The sequence below is a fragment of the Myxine glutinosa genome, chromosome 12 (genome assembly GCF_964187855.1).
Source record: "Myxine glutinosa chromosome 12, kmMyxGlut1.1, whole genome shotgun sequence".
Classification (NCBI taxonomy): Eukaryota; Metazoa; Chordata; class Myxini; order Myxiniformes; family Myxinidae; genus Myxine; species Myxine glutinosa.
The window spans coordinates 108,799,780-108,820,191 of NC_136272.1; the positions used below are offsets into that span (position 1 = coordinate 108,799,780).

Here is a 20,412-nt window from a genome sequence, read left to right on the forward strand (position 1 = left end):
AACATTACACACACACACACACACACACACACACACACACACACACACACACACACACACACACACACACACACACACACACACACAAACTGTGTTTTATATATATATATATTGTTTGGGGGGCTAAGGCTCGTAGTGGAGCTGTCACTCACACATGGACATACAGACAAAGACACGTGACACAACACAGGACTGTTAGACGAGACAACCACAACCACTGAGATTGGGGGAAGTGATATAACACAACCTTTTCATTTATATAAATAATCCCGCTACCTAGAGACCACGCCTCCACTCCACCACGTGATCAGCTAACGTTTTGTATCCCACTCACTGATATACCCTGAAACACCACGGCTGGTGTTCCGCTTCCACAATGACGTATGAGTATGACGTAAAACAGCAGAGATGACGTACGAGACGACATGGAGTCGCCTCTGGCGTTGATCTCCATGTGCCAGTCGCCAGTATGTTCAGACGCTGTTGACACAACCTTCATGAGTCGACCATCTTGTGAAACATTCCTTTACCTCCTCGTGCTTTGCGCCACATGATCCACCATCGGAAGCTGCTGCGCCACCTGCAGGTGGAAAAGTTATCGATAACTCGCTCTCGGTACGAAACGTTTGTACGATGTCGTAGGTGCGATTCCAATACGGTAATTCAATCACTTTTCCAGTCTCGGCCCAATTTACAAACCGAGTTGTAATCCAGACTTATCTATAAACTGCCATCCTGGTGCTTCGCAGGTATGGCGATCAAGCATCGATGTGGCCGTGGGTCCCGCCCCTTTGGTAGACGTTGGGTCTAAGGACCCATCTGATAGCATCAGTCGGTGGACGTTAAAGATCTCACCATTCCCACGGTAAGTCGAAGAGTCATCGCCGGCACCCTGGCTAGATTCCGAATTGTTATCACCTTTAGTCGAACGTCACGCCTGCACATCCGGTTCGTGAACGACTTGGGCCAAAATAAGCGTTCCATGCAGAGCTTGAGTTCAGGTGGAAGGACAACTGCACAATAAGTTTGGAATAATGGGCCCATTAAAATAGTAGTGGTGGTAGTAGTCGGAGGGGTAGTAATAGGAGTAGTAGTGGTTGGGGTAATAATGGTAGTGGTGGTAGTGGACTAGTAGTAATCGTAGTAGAAGTAGTAGTAGTTGTAGCAGTAGTAGTGGTGGTAGTAGTAGTAGTAGTAGTAGTAGTAGTAGTTGTAGTCGTAGATTTAGCAGTAGTAGTATTAGATTTAACAGTAGAGGTAGTAGTAGTAGCATTCGTCGTGGTCGTAGCCTAGTAGTAGTCGTAGTAGCATTCGTCGTGGTCGTGGAATAGTAGTAGTAGTAGTAGCATTCGTCGTGGTCGTAGACTAGTAGTAGTCGTAGTAGCATTCGTCGTGGTTGTAGAGTAGTAGTAGTAGTAGTAGTAGTAGTAGTAGTAGTAGTAGTAGCAGCAATGGTAAAGGTAGTAGTCGTAGTAGTGTGTTTATGTTTGGATAATTGGAGATGTTCCTTCTCTCCCTTTGGCAGTTTTAGTCAGGTTCACTATGTTAACAAATATAATTTCGTTCAAAATTTTGGGATTAGCAAAACGATACATTTTTGGAATATTCAGAGCATGAGGAATCCAAAAATTAATGTTTGCATTTGCACAGACACCTACATGGCCGCCATTTTGGATTTTTAAAATGGCCGCCATAAAATACATATTTTGCGCGATCTCGGCTTCTAGTCAACCTAGAGACTGAATTAAATATGCTAATCCTATGTTTTCTGGGTCAAGGAATCCAATAAAGGCCTCAAAATAGTGCTCAGGATTATAGAAAAGCAACAAACAAAGGTAATTGAAAACCATTGTCTTTCTATTTGTGATATAACTGTATTACATAATACATGATATTGCAAGTCCTTTTGAAGTTATAGGTTGTTATAGGAAGTTATAGGTAGTATCAGATTGAACTATAAGTCCTATACACAGGATCTGCGAGGTCTATACCATTCAGGAATATGCTTTTACAGATCTTCATCACTGTCCTGAGTGTCATTTTCGCAAAGGTGTTTACGCAAATGTAAACATTAATTTTTGGATTCCTCATGCTCTGAATATTCCAAAAATGTATAGTTTTGCTAATCTCCAAAATTTTGAACGAAAAAACATAGTGAACCTGACTATTTCTCCTTACTGGATCTTCTGCACGAGGTGCTGCGTAATTATACTGCACTGTGCACGTGGCGCCCCCACTTTTCTGACACCTCTTGCTTAATACCCAAAAGTTAAGAAAGAAGAAGATCGTTCGCCCACGCTTTCACTGTTGTGCATTCGTCCTAACCCGTCTCTCGGCTGTTTAGCCTGGGTTGGAATCCCGACCCAGCTATAAACTTGCCCTTGATGTGCTCTGCAGGTGTTTCCTGTACACCTTGAGTTTACCTTTGGACTCATGCGTGACGGTTTTACAACTTGTACAGGTATACAGTGTGCTCGACCGCCCGTTCGCTGCTTTAATGAGTTGTTGATCAATTTGAGACGTAAAGGTATCTTCGCACGTGTGCGGAGATTTGGACCCACGGGATCCCGCCCATGGTCGTGACGCACATCGCTGCCCGTCGGAACGCGTACGTAATGAGGTTACACACACTGACGCATCTGAGTTATTCAATTGTTACTCTGCGCTCGCGAAGAAAAAATGGGGGTAAGCATTCATGGGGGTAAGCATTCATGTGCGTACGTGTGCCGTGTCTGCATTTTAAAAATACATTTTATCGGCAACCGTTGGGCCGATTCACACGAAACTTTACCATATAAGTGCCTCCTCTTGTAGAATATTTTTATTTATAATTATGACGTCATAGGTCACGTGGTACGGACGCCATCTTTTTTAATTTTTTTTTTGTATACAAGATCGAGGCTCGTGTAAGAGCTAAAACTTGGAATAATTGGAAAAATGTGACACCTCCACATCTCCCAAATTTTCACCATCGGAGCTCTTCCTGTATAATATTTTAATGATAATTATGACGTCATATGTCACGTGGTACAGGCGCCATTTTGGAAAAACCGAAAAACGGTGCACCTCTATATCTCCAAAACCGATATATGGAATTTTTTTTAACGTGGCTCATTGTAAAGAACTCCGCATGGGGAATAGGTGCTGTTAACAGTGACGTCATTGGTACCGTAAAAGTAATTAGGACGTCATACTTCCACAGGGACAACCTTAGTCTGATCAATTTGGAATTCCTGAGCGTGATCTACACAACAATTTATTATATTAGAGAATATAAACTTATGATGTCATCGCTCACGTGGTCTGGCAGCCATATTGGATCAAAGAAAAAAACGTTCAAAAAGAAGAGTTGGCTCACACCAAGTTGACTGCGCAAGGTAAGTATTCTATGAATACCATCTAGTTACTCTTGTTTTACAAGTCGTAGGAACAGGTGCACTCAGACTACTCCCTCATCTTACTGTAATTCACCAAATGTCCGTCCATCTGTCTGTCCGTTCGAAGGTACCGCAAAAACGGCTGAACCGATCGCAACGATCTTTTGGGTGGGGGTTACGTGCTCCTCCCCGACCCCCTGGTCACGGTGTACCTCCGAGCCCCGAGAGGAGTCACAGCAGAAAAATGTGTTATTCTGTATGTCAAAGATCAATGGGGAAGCCACACCAATTGTTACTCACAAACAAATATTGTATTAAGATCACACAAGAATAACAGTACAACAATAATAGTAATCAAAAGTACAATCAGTATATGTCCTATGATGGTACCATCAGTTTCGTAACATATAACTCACTGTGCTCCAAGTGAGTGAACCAAGAACATTCCCAATGTCTCTTTCCCTGCTTCAAACCAAAGTTGATTCGCTCCAGCGATCGTCAGATCAATGTCCAATCGAGACCAGAATCCCGTTGGGTTGGCAGATACAGTCCTGCTGCCAACGCTGTGCAAAGGCGCCCTCCAGGCGACTGGGAAATCCAAAGGCACCCTCCAGGCAACTGGGAAATAACACCCTCGGGTATGGTCGTTCCAAGGCTCACAGTCGGCGAACCTCAGATTTACCTTCAAAATCCAACACACACACCATATACGTCTGAATGCGGTGAAAACGGCTGAAGTCAAGCAAAGAAAAACCTTGCGCGACTCACAAAGCGCGCGAGTCAAAATGGCCGACGGCCCGTACTCGAGACGTAACGGCACGACGATGATGACGATGATTCTCTTCAGAATCCACCGCAAAACCTGTCACGCAGGTTGATCTGTCACAGCGATAACAACTCTGTCGCAGGAATCCCTTTCCCGGGAAACCCAAAGTTCACTCGTGACTCTTGCTCGCCAACGTTCGCTCCAGACCGCAAAGCAACTATGCTTCTTGTCCGACTCCACTCGCTCCACCTTCTTTTTCTCGTCTTCCTCTTCGTCATCTGGTTCCCGATCTGGTTTCCGGTTTCTTTTAACTCTAACTTTTTCACCTTTTGAAAACAGTTCATAAACAATAAACCTTTTGAAAACAATAATATAGTACATGGAATCAAAAATGTTTACAGTGGATGAAAACCACCACAACGGAAGTGACGAATCCGTAACAGTGGGTAATCCTAGGACCCCCTGGAGTAAAATAGGCTATATTGTTTTTCCAATTTTTCCAAGTTTTCCAATTTTCCAATTTAACAGTTTTTCCAAACACGATGAAATAATATTTACCGATATGAACAGTGATGTGGCTTTTGTTGAAATTCTACGTACCAGGAGAGAGTAGATCGACTCCTGATGAACACTTCCTATATAAACGTGCAGCTCCGAAGTAACACGGCAGCGTGTGCAAAGCGACTGAGAAACAGGTGTAGCAGCCGCTTCCGTGTTACAGATTCGGCGCGCACTCTTCACACATAAACGTGCGATTGAGAAAGACGTGTAGCAGCCGCTTCCGTTTTGCAGCATTCAATCTTTTTTTCAAAATGGGTGCCATGTACTGTTTAGATTTTGATGATTTGCGTGTGATATGATTCAACGGATGTTTATATGAATCGTTTAAAATAAAAAAAGCCTTCAATTTCTGATATTTTGCCTTTTCATTCGGGCCTCCCAATTGAAGCCCCGCCTGTAGGGCGGGTACGGTTGCTAGTTATACTAACTAGCGTAACTCGTTGCGCTTCACACGTCCTCACTTCACCATCCTTGACCATTTCGGTGTCTTTTGGGTCTTAAGGGTCTTTTGGGTCTTCATGGTCTTTTGGGTCTTCATGGTGTTTTGGGTCTTTAGGGCCATTTGGGTCTTTAGGGTCTTTTGGATCCTCTGGGCCTTTAAGGGTATTTTGAGTCTTTGTGGTGTTTTGGGTCTTTTGGGTCTTCAGGTGCTTTTGGGTCTTCGGGGTCTTTTGGGTGTTTTGGGTGTTTTGGGTGTTTTGTGTTTTCAGGGTATTTTGGGTCTTCAGCGTATTTTTGGGTCTTCTGGGTCTTTGGGGTCTTTGGGGTGTTTTTGGTCTTCATGGTCTTTTGGGTCCTCTGCGCCATTTGGGTATTCAGGGTTTTTTGGATCCTCTGTGCCTTTAAGGGTATTTTGGGCCTTTGGGGTGTTTTAGGTCTCCGGGGTCTTTGGGGTCTTCAGGGTCTTTGGGGTATTTTGGTTCTTCGGGATCTATAAGGGTCTTTGTGGTCTTCAGGGTGTTTTTGGTCTTTGGGATCTTTTGTGTCTTTGGGGTGATTTGGGTCTTTGGGGTCTTTTGGGTCTTCGGGGTATTTTGGGTATTCAGGGTGTTTTGGGTCTTTGGGGTATTTTGGGTCTTCGGGGCCATTTGGGTCTTCAGGGTCTTTTGGAGCCTCAGGGCCTTCAAGGGTATTTTGGGTGTTTTGGGGTCTTTGTGGTCTTTGGGGTGTTTTGGGTATTTGGGGTATTTGGGGTCTTTTTGGGTCTTCGGGGTGTTTTAGGTCTTCGGGTGTTTTGGGTATTCGGGTGTTTTGGGTCTTCGGGTGTTTTTGGTCTTCGGGGTCTTTTGGGTCTTTTGGGTCTTTTGGGTCTTCGGGGTGTTTTGGGTCTTTGGGGTGTTTTGCGTCTTTGGGATCTTTTGGGTCTTTGGGGTCTTTTGGGTCTTCAGTGTGTTTTGGGTTTTCGGGGTCTTTTGGGTCTTCGGGGCCATTTGCGTCTTCAGCGTGTTTTGGAGCCTCAGGGCCTTTAAGGGTATTTTGGGTGTTTTGGGGTCTTCGGGGTCTTTTGGGTCTTTAAGGTTATTTTGGGTCTTCAGGGGTCTTGGTGGTCTTAAGGGTCTTGGGGGAGTTAAAGGGTTGTCAAAGGTCTTAGGGGTCTCAGTAGTCTAAACGTAATTGAGAGGGTGTTAAAATGTTTGAAGAAGAGGAAGAATACATTTTGGTCGCATATAAACATACATACAAGCCGATATAACGACATAACCATCCATATACGTTTGCTCTATTATAATAAGATAGATACTCTCATATACAATAGTATAACGTGCTGCTGCACTATAGTGCGTAATAATGCAAGATGGCGTCACAAACCGATTATAAAAACCCGATAGTATAGTGGAATGAGGGTTTTCCAAACGTGTGTGTGTGTGTGTGTGTGTGTGTGTGTGTGTGTGTGTGTGTGTGTGTGTGTGTGTGTGTGTGTGTGTGTGTGTACGTACACACACAATATATGCAATATGTCACGCACAAGACGTGTGTACACAACATGTGCACAATATGTACATGTATGTGTACATAACGCATAAAAATAATGTGTGCATACAATACACAGCATATGATGTCACACAAAATGTTTCCACTTGGGAAATGCCCCCCTTCCACTCAGATCCGCCAAAATCCAGGCCCCCCCTTCCACTCAGGTCCGCCAAATCTCAGGCTCCCCTTGGTCCTCTAAAAACGGCCATCTGCCCCACCAAAGTCGCCGTGCACGCTGAAGCCACCGCATGTGGCATGAATCCTCGATCTCATCTCGTTCTCTCGCATCCTCAACGGATGGATCTCTACAAGAGGAGATCCGTCAATGCCCGGGTCCTCCCACCCGGCAGCATGGGGCCCACAAGTCCCTCCAAGCTCCAGAGCCAGGTTGCCCAAACTCACATTGAACAGCGCGACACAGACCACTTCGTGTACATCTCGTCCCATCAAAGCTTACATTTTCGGGTCAGTCCTCATTGTCTTCAAAACTGCTGTATTTAACACAGCCCCATGTCTTCTCTGTTCCAGGTGAGAGGGAGGCAGCACGATCGGCAAGTTATGCCGCCTCCCTTGTCGCCGCCATATTGTGTATGTGTGTATGTGTGCACATGTGGTGTGTGCGTGTGTATGTGTCATTGATTGGTATCTCTATATGCAGATTTCAGAAGGAGCAACAGAGTCTTCCCAAGTCTCAGAGTATCAACCTCTGTTTTGGTAAGGGGGTGGGAGGGTGGTCATGATTCATGGACCAAGCTGTGAAGTTTTCTTGCTTTCAAAGTTTTGTTCCTTTCAAAGTTTTGTTCCAAGGGCTCTTTTTCGGATCGTCACTGAGCTCTGGACAGCTTCCAACTGTAGTTCTTTTGTAATAATATTCCCGGGGAATTTTATGGAGCTTGCATCTAGGATATCAACGTTTTTGAAGATGTGCCAGTGGATTACTCCACATACCTTGTTGTGTCTTTGGGAGTATATCTGTTCTGACATGAGTTATTTACATCCCAATAGGAGGTGACTCCTGCTTTCTGTTTCTTCCTTGCAGAACCTCCACCTGTCCGATTGAATGAGTCTCACCATCTTATTAAAACCACTTGTGTAGTGTCCTTGGTCTTTGTAATTTATAATGATTTGTTCTCCATCCCAGTTGAGCTGACCTCTTCTTAGCCATTACAAAGAACATTCTTTGTCTATGCCCAGTCTGCCCAACTCTTTTTTTTTTAATACACCTTCTTGCTCTTTTGTTGTTCTTCCGGTTGTTGGTGTATATCTGTTGGTATTTCACGATATATTTTTCTTTTGTCTTTTTTACAATCATTGGGGGTGTATTCATTTCTGTTTCGGTTTCATGTGTAACATCTTCTATTCACACTGTGTTTGCAAATTTTTTTGCTTTGAGGGTTAGGCATACCTTCTCTGGATTGCTGTCTTCGTGTTTTCTTACTAATTGGATTCTGTAGTCTGTTGAAATTTTCACGTACTCTGCTAATCCTACAGTCGTCGCTCTGTGCACTTGGTTGAGCTCCATCAGACCGCTACCTCGTTTCGGATGCACTGATCTTTGTGGAACATTTTGTGGATAGTAAGGAGATTCCTTGTTTTTACATGTACAGTCACGTGAAAAAGTAAGTACACCCCGTGTAAAGTTTTGACTTTTTCAACATATTTCAACATACAGCTATTTGATCTTCATTTCAACAATATTGACAGATAAAGGTGATATAATATAGCAAATGTTATGAAACATTTACATTTTGTAGTCCATTGTATAATTTAAATAAACATAAACGCAAATTTCGCATGTGGAAAAAGTAAGTACACCCCGAAATTTATTACTACTTCAAATACGTAAAATATGAATCAGGTGCACCAGCTCAGGTGCAAATGATTAGAACATCGTTGGAGAGGATCTTGGAGGAACCTGTCTTATTTAAACCTCAGCATTTCGTTTGGTTTGCTCTTTGTTGTTGAAGTGTGCAGCGTCATGATGCCTAGATCAAAAGAGCTCTCTGAGGCCTTCAGAAAGAAGGTTATCGATGCCTACGAGTCTGGGAAGGGATTTAAAAAGATCTCCAAACAATTTGAAATCAATCATTCGACTGTCCGGAAGATCATCTACAAGTGGAGAAGATTCCAAACAACTGCCATTCCGGCCAGGCTGCCCCAGCAAGTTCAGCCCGAGAGCAGACCGCAAGATGCTGAAAGAAGTCTCTAATAACCTCAGAATGTCATCACGGGACCGACAGGTAGCTCTTGCCACTGTTGATGTCAAAGTGCATGAGTCTACCATTAGAAAGAGGCTGCACAAATTTGATCTACATGGGAGGTGTGCCAGGAGGAAACCTATGCTGACCAGAAAGAACATCAGGGCAAGACAAAAGTTTGCCAATGAACACCGAGGCAAAGACCAGCACTTCTGGAACAATGTGCTCTGGTCAGATGAGTCAAAGGTAGAGCTATTTGGCCACGGTACCAGAAGACATGTTTGGCGATAACCAAAGACAGCATTTGACCACAAGAACCTGATACCATCTGTAAAGCATGGTGGTGGAAATATTATGGTTTGGGGCAGCTTTGCTGCATCAGGGCCTGGGTAGCTCACCATCATATAATCCACTTTGAATTCTTCATTGTACCAGAGGGTGCTTGAGGATAATGTGAGGCCATCTGTCGGAAAGTTGAAGCTCAACCGAAGGTGGACCTTGCAACATGACAATGACCCTAAACATACCAGTAAATCCACCAAGGAATGGCTGAAAAGAAAGAAATGGAGGGTTCTGGAATGGCCAAGTCAAAGCCCGGATATAAATCCCATCGAGATGTTGTGGGGGGATTTGAAATGAGCTGTGCATGCAAGAAACTCCTCAAACATCGCACAGCTGAAAGAATTCTGCATGGAGGAGTGGGCAAAAATTTCTCCCAGTCGATGTCAGAGACTGGTAGACAGTTATAAGAAACGCCTACTTGAGGTTGTTTCTGCCAAAGGGCAGTGGCAATGGCAATACCACCTATTAGAGCCAAGGGTGTACTTGCTTTTTCCACATGCGAAATTTGCATTTATGTTTATTTAAATTACACAATGGACTACAAAATGTAAATGTTTCATGATATTTGTTATATTATATCACCTTTATCTATCAATATTGTTGAAATGAAGATCAAATAGCTGTATGTTGAAATAAGTTGAAAAAATCAAAACTTTACATGGGGTCTACTTACTTTTTAACGTGACTGTATGGTTAAACTTACCCCTGCAGCGTTTTATTCAGTGGTATATTACAACACGCTGTTTTTCTTCCTATTTAAAAGGCTCTTTTCAATTTCCTCTCCAACTCATTCTACTTCAAAAAAATATTCAATCTCTTATAATTCTAGATCACCACATGCTCTAAATTCATATTGTTGCAGTTTTGAGAACCCACACAGGTAACATAATGAAAGGTTAAAGGTTACACACCATAGATAGGCCACATGCAACACGTAGGTCACCTTAGAACGTTAGTTATTTCATAGTATGTGTTTAGGATAAGGCCATTCCCAATAGTTGCATCTGCGTTCTGTAAAACAAATAAGAGTAGGCCCCGTTCATTTTGCGGCCCACCCTCCAAATCGACCTCGTTTGGCAGCATCCATCCCGCGCCCTGATTTGGCTAATACACCTCCTTTGCCAGCAGTGTTCGCTGCCCTTGGGCTTCCGCTCGAACCAGCCCAAATGCCACGAGGTAAGGCCCGAAAATGGGGCGGAGCGCAAGGGTGGGGGTGTGGCCACGTCAAGCAGCCGTCAAAGGCGGAGCCGGTAAGCCCTCAACAGCCAATCAGGGCTGAGGCGACATCGCCTGACAGGGTGTGGCTGGACATTCCAGAGGGTTCGCTGGGCGTGGCAATAAAACCCTTCGCGCGAGGCCCCCACCTCAGTTATGAGAAGGGAGAGGCGCTCATCAGTTGCGGTATTCAGTTATGAGAAGGGAGAGGCGCTCATCAGTTGCGGTATTCAGTTACGAGGAGGAGAGATGCGCGGTGACAAGCCTTAAAAAGGATTGATTGCGCTTTACAAAGGACTGGCGCACGGCACGCATTGCAGAGGACTGCAGCGTGCAGAAGGACTTTCGTGGGAAGGCACCATTGGTAACATCATTGGGGGAGCAGCGCATTGTACACAGCGATACCGGGAGCGCGTATAAAGGCGCCGGTACACCTATTGCGTACACAATATAATCGCCACTTACCGATCCCCCGATATATAATTGTCCGCCTCGCGCCTATGCCATGCGGAGAGCTGCCTGCCGTCTTCCATCGCCTGCACGGTACGAGTCGGGGACCTGTGGACCCTTGGACCCTCAACCCGACCATCTACATACCCCGTGTGAGTGAGTCTGAGAGTGAGTCTGAGTGCGAACGGGCCCGTGTCCAGGGAATAAGTAAGACTGTATAAGACTGCCCTGTGTATCTGCTTCTTCCTCTTCACTGTACATTACTTTTCTTCCTCTTCTTATTTGTACAAAGTGTGAATAAATTGCCTGTTCTTCCTCTTTTCCTCTTAATTCGATTGTCTTAGTGATTTCTCAATTGGGTAAGCGTGGCACGATTGACAACCGCTTGAATTGGGTTTAGTACCTGTTAACGGCCCGAATCGCGGCTCGCTTCGCTCAGCGTGTCCACTAGCGCCGTGGTTTCGGGTGGGGTTATTTCCTTGCTTCACGGCAGGTGTTAGTACTTAGGTAATAGGACTAATTCGACCAACAACCCTATTTAACACCGCCCGGAAGGAACGTGATAGCCCAGGGATCGCGTCGGCCAGTAAAGACAAGGGGATTAATCCCCCCCTTAATAAGGGGAAGACCGATGTTGGAGATCCGCAACAATATTCATTCCACCCCTCCTCCATCGTTCCTAAAGAGATCGCTAATTTGAAAATCACAATTAAACCAATTTGTTATAAATGTTCGTCTTTCATTAATCATCCACTTTCTAAACTACCCTCTTGCTCCTCCCCTCCAAATCTCCGCCCTTGCCCCTCCACTCATAAACTCCCCCTTGCCCCTCCCCTCCTAAACTCCCCCCTATCCCCTCCCCTTCAAAACTCCTCCCCAACCCCTCCCCTTCAAATCTCCCCCCCTACCATCCCTCTCCAATTCTCCCTCCTCCCATCCCCTTCTCAAAGCTGCCTCCTCCCCACTTCGTCTCCCTTCTATCTCATACCTCCACCTCCCCCAACCTTCTACTTTCCTCTGCCACCCCTCAAAGAACCCCTCACTGTGCCTCATCCCATCACCATCAAACCTTTCGTCCTCATCCTTCCCTTTCTTGTAACTCTTCTGTAATCTCTGACACACGATTAACTGCTCTTCTTACCTCCCCCGCCCATCCTTCATCTGCCCCGACCCCACCCCTCCCCTCTCCTGCACCGATGCTCCCCCTCACTCCTCATTAACGATATGGACCTCAAACATCCGGGGCCGTCACTCAAACCTGATTGATCTCTCCATTCAGGTTGCTTCTGACAATCCAGACTTGATCTGCTTTACAGAAACTTTCCTCCATCAAGATGTCTCTGATTCCTTAATATCTCTTCCTGGTTACTCCCTCCTCCGGTATGACAGACCTGAGCCTCGTCCTGGTGGTGGGGTTGCTATCTTTATCAAAAACTCTTTTCCTCACTCTCTTTGCACTGCCCTCTCTCCACCCCACCCCCAGGAGTACCTCTGGCTACGGCTTCCTCTCCGCTTCCACCTTTTGTTCATATGTGTTCTGTACCGTCCTCCAAACAGTGATGACTCCATTGACATGTCGCTGTCTGACAACATGGACCAACTTCTATCAACTCATCCCCTCTCTCTTCCTCATATGTGGCGACTTCAACTGTCATCGTGCCAGCTGGCTGGGTGTGGGTTCCTCTCTCACCAGCCATGGCACCTCAGCAAAGGACTTCTGTGACTCATTGGGACTGACACAATTTATCAATTTCCCGACCCGGATCTCAGTCAATGGAGTATCTTCTCTTCTAGACTTGGTTATGTCAAACTTCCCTTCAAATGTCTGCTGCTCTTCTTTTGCGCGAATCGGTTCTTCTGATCATGTGCTTGTTAAAGTGGACATCTCTCGGGCCATTCTCAGAGAGCCTCCTCAGCGTCGACGAGTCTGGCATTTCACTCAGGCCAACTGGCACGGGCTGCAAGCAGCCATCAATCATCTGGTCTCCCATCTCTACTGCCTCTGACATCAATTCTTCCTGGGAATTCTTCCAAAGCAAACTGCTCTCTCTCATGCACAGATTTATCCCATCTCGTCTTCAGTTGTCTTACCCTTCCTCCTGTCCATGGTACACTGAATCTTGTGGTGAGGCAGTTGCCCTGATACAACTTGCCTTTGCCTCTTGGACGGCAAATCCAACTGAAGGAAATCTCAGTTCCTTCCACCAAGCTCGGAACAAGTGTGTGTCTACCCTCAGGAGTGCCAGGAATCACTATCTCTCCACACTCAAGAATGAACTCTCAAACCTGTCTCCTTCCTCTAAATCCTGGTGGCGTCTGGTCAAATCCGTTTCTGGTGTTTGTTCCCCCTCCATCCCCTCCCTCACCTCAAATGGCTACACAGTTGACACCGCACGTGACAAAGCCGAATGCCTCAACTCTGTGTTTGCCTCAAAATATTGTGTCCCAAACCCATCTCTCTCTGTTCCCACCTTACCCAGTCGAACCAAACTGCTCCTGGACTCTGTGTCCTTCTCTCCTGACAAGGTGGAGAAGTTTTGGTCAAACCTCGACTCTGATTCTGCAACTGGACCTGACTGCATCAGCCCACGGGTCCTAAAATCCTGCTCTGCCGCTCTATCTCACCCTCTCTCTGTTCTTTTCACCCTCTCTTTTGCTCAAGGTCACCTGCCAGCATCTTGGAAATCAGCAAACATTACCGCTTTACACAAAAAGGTGCAAAAACAGATCCTTGCAACTACAGACCAATCAGCCTGCTCCCAATTATCAGCAAAGTCATGGAATCCATCATTGCTTCGGATATCAAATCCTTCCTCTTCTCCAAGGGCTTGATCTCCGATCATCAATTTGGATTCAGACCAGGTCATTCTAGTCTGGATATGTTGCTTCTGCTGTCTCAAAAATGGATGGAGGTCCTCAATGCCAAACAGGAAATCAGAGCTGTCTCCCTCGACATATCACGTGCCTTCGATACAGTCTGGCACCCAGCTCTGCTCACTAAACTCTCCTCCTATGGTATCCATGGAAACCTCCACACTTGGCTTGCGGACTTCCTCTCTGGTCGTAGTCAACGTGTGGCCCTGAATGGATTTCTCTCATTGCCCATACCTGTTCTGGCTGGAGTTCCCCAAGGTAGTGTTCTGGGCCCTGTGATTTTTCTGGTCTTCATCAATGATCTGTCCGACTCTCTGGAAAATCCTCTCCATCTCTTTGCTGATGACTCCACTCTCTGCCGCTCCATGCCTCATCCCGAAGATCGGCAGCCTGCAGCCTCCTCACTCTCTGCACACCTGGACAAAATCACAGACTGGTCAAACAAGTGGAACATGTCTTTCAATCCTGACAAATCTCACACTCTTACGATGTCTCTCCGAAAAAACCGACTGGAAAACCCTCCCATCTACTTTCTCAACAATCCTCTCCAAGAAGTTCTGTCGCTCAAGCTTTTAGGTCTCACTATCTGCCATGATCTTTCTTGGGAAAACCACATTTCCAAGCTGGCTTTCAAAGCCAGTCGCCGACTGGGCATCCTCCGTCGTGCGAAGTCCTTCCTTGGCACACCTGAGCTCCTCACCACATACAAGGCTTTCATCCGCAGCTCAATGGAATACTGTTCCCTCCTCTGGGCCGGTGCTCCTGCCTCACACCTAGCTCGACTTCACGCTGTTGAAGCCAAAGCTTTCAGAATCATTGGAATCTCCTGCGATGAAGCTAACTCCGAGGGCCTTTCACTCACTCACCGCAGGCAGGGTGGTGGTCCTTCTGTCTTCTACCGACTCCTCTCCGGCCTTGCTCCCCCAGCTCTCTCTGTGCTCTGTCACTGAAATATTCCTACAGGTCGCACAAGATCTGCCAGCAACCCTCTTCTGGTTAAACTGCCAAAATCAAGATTCTCTGCTCACCTTCACTCTTTCATACCGCTTTTCTCCCACCTCTGGAACAAACTCCCTCACTCTCTTCAATCCTCTCCTCCCTCCCGGTCTTTAAAACAGCTGTTCACCACCATCTCTTGTCTTCCCCCATGCAAACCATTAATCTTTTCTACCCCCGTTAAAACACCCAAAATCCACCTCTTTCACTTCCCAACTTCTTTCCTGAAATTCCTAGTAGTGAAATTCCTCGTAGTGCTCATTTGCTTTATTCCTTGTATCCCTCCCTCCTGCCCAGCCCTCCCCCCCTTCCACAGATCTACCGACGTCCTTGGACTCTACTGTTGTTGTGCTTGTGTGCTTCCCTCTCCCTCCCCCTCTTGTCTCCCGCTCCCTTCATTGCATGTTTTATGTGTCTGTGCATGTTTTCATGTTCAATGTGTTAGCTCTTACACGAGCCTCGATTCTGTATGCAAAAAAAACAAAAACAAAAAAACTGTACGGGTATGTATTTAATGATGTAAGTATTAACTGATTATAATTTGGGGTCAACAGGTCAAGGCCAAATTCTGTAATACTTGAGAACGGTCAATAACTTGAGAACGGCTGAAATGATTTAATTCAAACTTGGTACAGGTATGTATAATGATGTGAAGATTAACTGATTATACTTTGGGGTCAAAGGTCAAAGGTCAAAGTCTGTAATAGGTTTATAACTTAAGAACGGCTGAAGTGATCCAATTCAAACTTGGTACAGGTATGTATAATGATGTAAAGATTAACTGATTAGACTTTGGGGTCAAAAGTCAAAGGTCAAAAAATGCAGAGGTCATGTCGGGTAAAAATGTGATAACCTGTGAACAGCTGAAGGGATTTAAATGAAAATTTGGCACAAGTATTATAATGACGTAATAATGTGGGCGGAGGCATATCGGTTGACGTCGTGACGTCAAAGAGTGTTGTTTACTTTTTTCTTTGAAAGAGACTTTTTTCAATTTTCTTCTTTAGTTTTGGGCTGTGATTTCCTCTTTGGAATCGTTGCATTTGTCCTGTCTCTGTTGTCAATTGTTTTCTCTGTCTTTGCTTCCATGGTCATGTTTGGCTTTTATTTGTAGGAAGTGGGCTTTTTTCTTGCTATATTGCTTCCTTTTTTTCCTTTTTCTTGAATTAACAGAGCCGCTGCAAAGCACACAGTATTGATTTCTTTCAAGAGGGATGATGTTGGTACCATTTTTGTGATCGCTTGGTTGGTTCTCTTTATTAACATTTTCCTTTGTTTATTGTTTAGTATTCTGTATACTTGGTGTGGTGGTACACACCTTTGCTTGCAAAAACCTGTCTTCCCGGTAGATGTGTCTGCCGACAACCCAGAGTAGTTGTGTCAAAAACAATTGTAATGAATATATTTATCTGACAATAACTCATTGTTCCATCGTTTTAATGCTTAACCTAAACTTCGGCGACACTAATGATAAATTATTCATGTGACAAGTTTAGGTTAAGCCTCCAAAACCATAAAATAATGAATGTTCCACTTTACCCGACAGCATGTTCCAAATAACCCCATGGTCGGGGATAGTTGGAACATTTGATACATGGTCACATACACGGGACACCTGTAACTGGCAAATGTTAGCACTTATCAATATGTTATATGCATATATGCATTGTAGAACATTCTCGACTTTCTCGACCTCCCTCCTCCGCGTTCTCGACCTCCCCCTTCCACATTCCCGACCACCCTCCTCCACCTTCTCGATTATCCTCCTCCACCTTCTCGACCACCCTCCTCCACATTCCCGACCACCCTCCTCCACATTCCCGACCACCCTCCTCCACATTCCCGACCACCCTCCTCCACATTCCCGACCACCCTCCTCCACATTCCCGACCACCCTCCTCCACATTCCCGACCAACCTCCTCCACATTCCCGACCACCCTCCTCCACATTCCCGACCACCCTCCTCCACATTCCCGACCACCCTCCTCCACCTTCTCGACCACCCTCCTCCACCTTCTCGACCACCCTCCTCCACCTTCTCGACCACCCTCCTCCACCTTCTCGACCACCCTCCTCCACCTTCTCGACCATCCTCCTCCACATTCTCGACCACCCTCCTCCACCTTCTCGACCACCCTCCTCCACCTTCTCGACCACCCTCCTCCGCGTTCTCGACCACCCTCCTCCACCTTCTCGACTTTCCTCCTCCGCGTTCCAGACCTCCCTCCTCCACCTTCTCGACTTTCCTCCTCCGCGTTCTCGACCACCCTCCTGCGCGTTCTCTACCACCCTCCTCCGCGTTCTCTACCACCCTCCTCCGCGTTCTCTACCACCCTCCTCCGCGTTCTCTACCATCCTCCTGCGCAAACTCGACCACCCTCCTCCACATTCTCTACCATCCTCCTCCGCGTTCTAGACCACCCTCCTCCGCGTTCTCTACCATCCTCCTCCGCGTTCTAGACCACCCTCCTCCGCGTTCTCTACCACCCTCCTCCGGTTCTCGACCACCCTCCTGCGCATTCTCGACCACCCTCCTCCACATTCTCTACCATCCTCCTCCGCGTTCGAGACCACCCTCCTCCGCGTTCTCTACCATCCTCCTCCGCGTTCTTGACCACCTTCCTCCGCGTTCTCTACCACCCTCCTCCGCGTTCTCGACCACCCTCCTGCGCATTCTCGACCACCCTTCTCCACATTCTCTACCATCCTCCTCCGCGTTCTCGACCACCCTCCTCCGCGTTCTAGACCACCCTCCTCCGCGTTCTCTACCACCCTCCTCCGCGTTCTCGACCACCCTCCTCCACCTTCTCGACCACCCTCCTCCACCTTCTCGACCACCCTCCTCCACCTTCTCGACCATCCTCCTCCGCGTTCTAGACCACCCTCCTCCGCGTTCTCTACCACCCTCCTCCGCGTTCTCGACCACCCTCCTGCGCATTCTCGACCACCCTTCTCCACATTCTCTACCATCCTCCTCCGCGTTCTCGACCACCCTCCTCCACATTCTCTACCACCCTCCTCCGCGTTCTCGACCACCCTCCTGCGCATTCTCGACCACCCTCCTCCACATTCTCTACCATCCTCCTGCGCATTCTCGACCACCCTCCTCCACATTCTCTACCATCCTCCTCCGCGTTCTAGACCACCCTCCTCCGCGTTCTCGACCAACCTCCTCCACCTAGGGACCTACCTCCTTGACCTCCCACCTCCACCTCCACCTCCTCAACCTCAACCTCAACCTCCCTCCTTTCATCTTCTCTTCACCATCCTCCCCCGATGTTCCATACATCACTTTTTCCTTCCCTCCCCTAAAACTAAAACCCACATCCTTTCCCTTCTCTTTGTTCCTTTTATACCAGACGAGCTGAAGTACCCAGCGTTTCCGGGTATATTCAATGAAATATGTATGAATATTTAAATATTTCCTACATGACAAATTGGGATATGTTGGCCTTGCGTACCTAATACCCAGTTTTCGTTATTATTAGCTGGCATACATGATACATATGACCTCAACATATGATCTTCACACCGATATATTCTTCTTTTCCTTTTGTCAAACACGTTTTTTTTCATTTTGCCTTCGGATTACTTCCCTACAACCACACGTAATATGTCGACGTCGTCTTCGTTTAAAAAAAGAGAAAAAGTGTTCTCAGACTTAAAGAGTAATTCTGAAAGAGACGCGAATTTCTAACTAAAATAAATCAATCCGACGTGACAATCATGGAAACCTGTCACAAGTCAATTATTTTATTTCCCAAGAAAAGCGAAAACAAATGGCGTTCATTGACATAATCCAGGATTCCAGGTGATGCGATTCGCGGTTTCGTCGAACGAACCCGTTGTTCAGGGAAACGCCGCGAGAACCCATCGTCCAGCAGGGAAAACGCACGTGGGTGCGAGATGACGTAAACACGTCGTTTAGTGACTGTGATTGGTGGAAGGGATTACGTCACATCGTTGGGAAGACGTTACGCATATCAGGGAAATCTATGATGCTGTGGTGATTACACTATTTGGACAGGTCGCTTCTCTGTAGGGTTTTCGGCGATTGTATTTTAAAAGATCGTATCCGGTGAATAAAATAATGAATCAATTTTTAAGCTGTATTAAACAGATTTATAGATAAGTTGAATTAGGGTAAATATGCGCAGAGGTAACATACTAGTATCGTTTCCGTAGTGTAGTGGTTATCACATTCGCCTAACACGCGAAAGGTCCCCGGTTCGAAACCGGGCGGAAACACTTTTTTTTTTTGGAACTCTTAACTTGTTGTTAAGACTTACACCGCTATCAAAGACTTACACGGCGCCCGTCAAAAATCGAAAGAGTATGGCATGGGCAACATCTGCGCCAAATTTGGTGCTTTTGGAAGAATTTGAACCAAAATATCCCTAAGAGCCCTGACTATGAGGTAATGCGGCAATGAAATGCGTGCAACGTTGCGGTGTATAGGTATGATGCCGATGGTGTCTATAATCTCGTGTTTTCTTTTTAATTATTATTTTTTTAATATGTCGTTTTCTATTGCATCTTGCATTAAAAATAAACAAATTATTTCTCTGCATTTAACCAACTATGCAATTCTTTTCCGGGTCGTCGATGCAGCTCTTTGTCGTTGTGAGTGAACATTTATGACTTTTATGACTTTGAGACGTGAGTGAACATTTATGACTTTTAAACAGTTGTTTACGTCAGTATGTCAAAACTATACATCGTTGTTTATTTTTTAAAGAGAAAACGGTGCTAATTGCTGAAAGACGGGTTGGTGATGTTTCGAGTGGTGTATAACTTTGAAATTTGTTTGGATTGACTTGTATTGTATCGTTAATTGGAATTGTTCATTGAACCAGGATTATTTTCTTGAACCTCACTTGGTGACGCTATATTTTGTCCAAATACTGAATTGGGTCGTCTTGACGTGAGTTCACATTGAAGACGTCGAGAAGCGAATGCTATATATAAATCTATGTTTTTATCAGCCATTTCAAACCCGTTTTTAATTTTACGAATACTTCTCCCATTTATCCGAACATTGGAGCAGGTGAGTCGGGTTGTATACTTGGATAAAAAATGGCACCGTGTGATGTGATTGACCATCATGTCTTGACTCTAATCGAAGAAGAGACGTACGTACGTACGTATACGTACGATGTGAGGCGTGTACGAGTTGATTGATTAAACATATTTGCTGCAGCGTGGCTTACTACTACTACTACTACTAGTACCCGACTGCAAAGCCGCAATGAGCCGGCGAAGCCAAAGCCTCTTGCCACTATTTTACCCACCACAAAAAAAAAAAACCCATGGCGGCTTTATCTCTGAGATAAGTTGCCGTTGGTTACCTGACAGGAGTAAATTCCCTGTCAGAGGATCAAGGGGTCTTACTCCTATTAAGAAGAGTGGTCCCAATTGTATGACCATGCATTGTGGCCCTTCGGGGGCATGATGCATGCGTTTGAATGACCATGTGCTTCAGCCTTGGGGTTGAGGCGCATGTGTATTGTTATTGGGACAGCCTTGTTGACGTTGTGCCTTGGCCATGGGGTCAAGGTGCACGTCCAAGGCTGTTCAAATGTTTGACTTTTTACCTTTTTTCATTGTAAAAAAGGCAGGCCTTCGAGCGGGCCCTAAACGCTTACCCATCACGATGGC

At 45.9% G+C, this 20,412-nt stretch overlaps 1 protein-coding gene and 1 non-coding gene across 13 annotated transcripts in view; both read left to right on the top strand.

Annotated features, from left to right (window-relative positions):
- The first annotated feature begins 775 nt into the window (after positions 1–775).
- The window catches only part of LOC137437758 (peptide chain release factor 1-like, mitochondrial), a 52,198-nt gene continuing 32,561 nt past the window's right edge, over positions 776–20,412 (top strand). The window contains exons 1-2 of one of the 12 annotated variants that reach the window (XM_078766210.1): positions 817–865; positions 7,337–7,392. The gene's annotated coding sequence lies outside the window, so the exon portion shown is untranslated. Of the gene's footprint in view, positions 866–2,496; positions 2,686–7,336; positions 7,393–19,304; positions 19,891–20,412 lie in introns of those variants that run through there. The other 11 variants (XM_078766211.1, XM_078766212.1, XM_078766213.1 and 8 more) reach the window with 11 other exon arrangements.
- On the top strand, positions 18,930–19,002 carry TRNAV-AAC (transfer RNA valine (anticodon AAC)). The gene has a single exon. It is a non-coding gene; the product is annotated as a tRNA-Val (tRNA).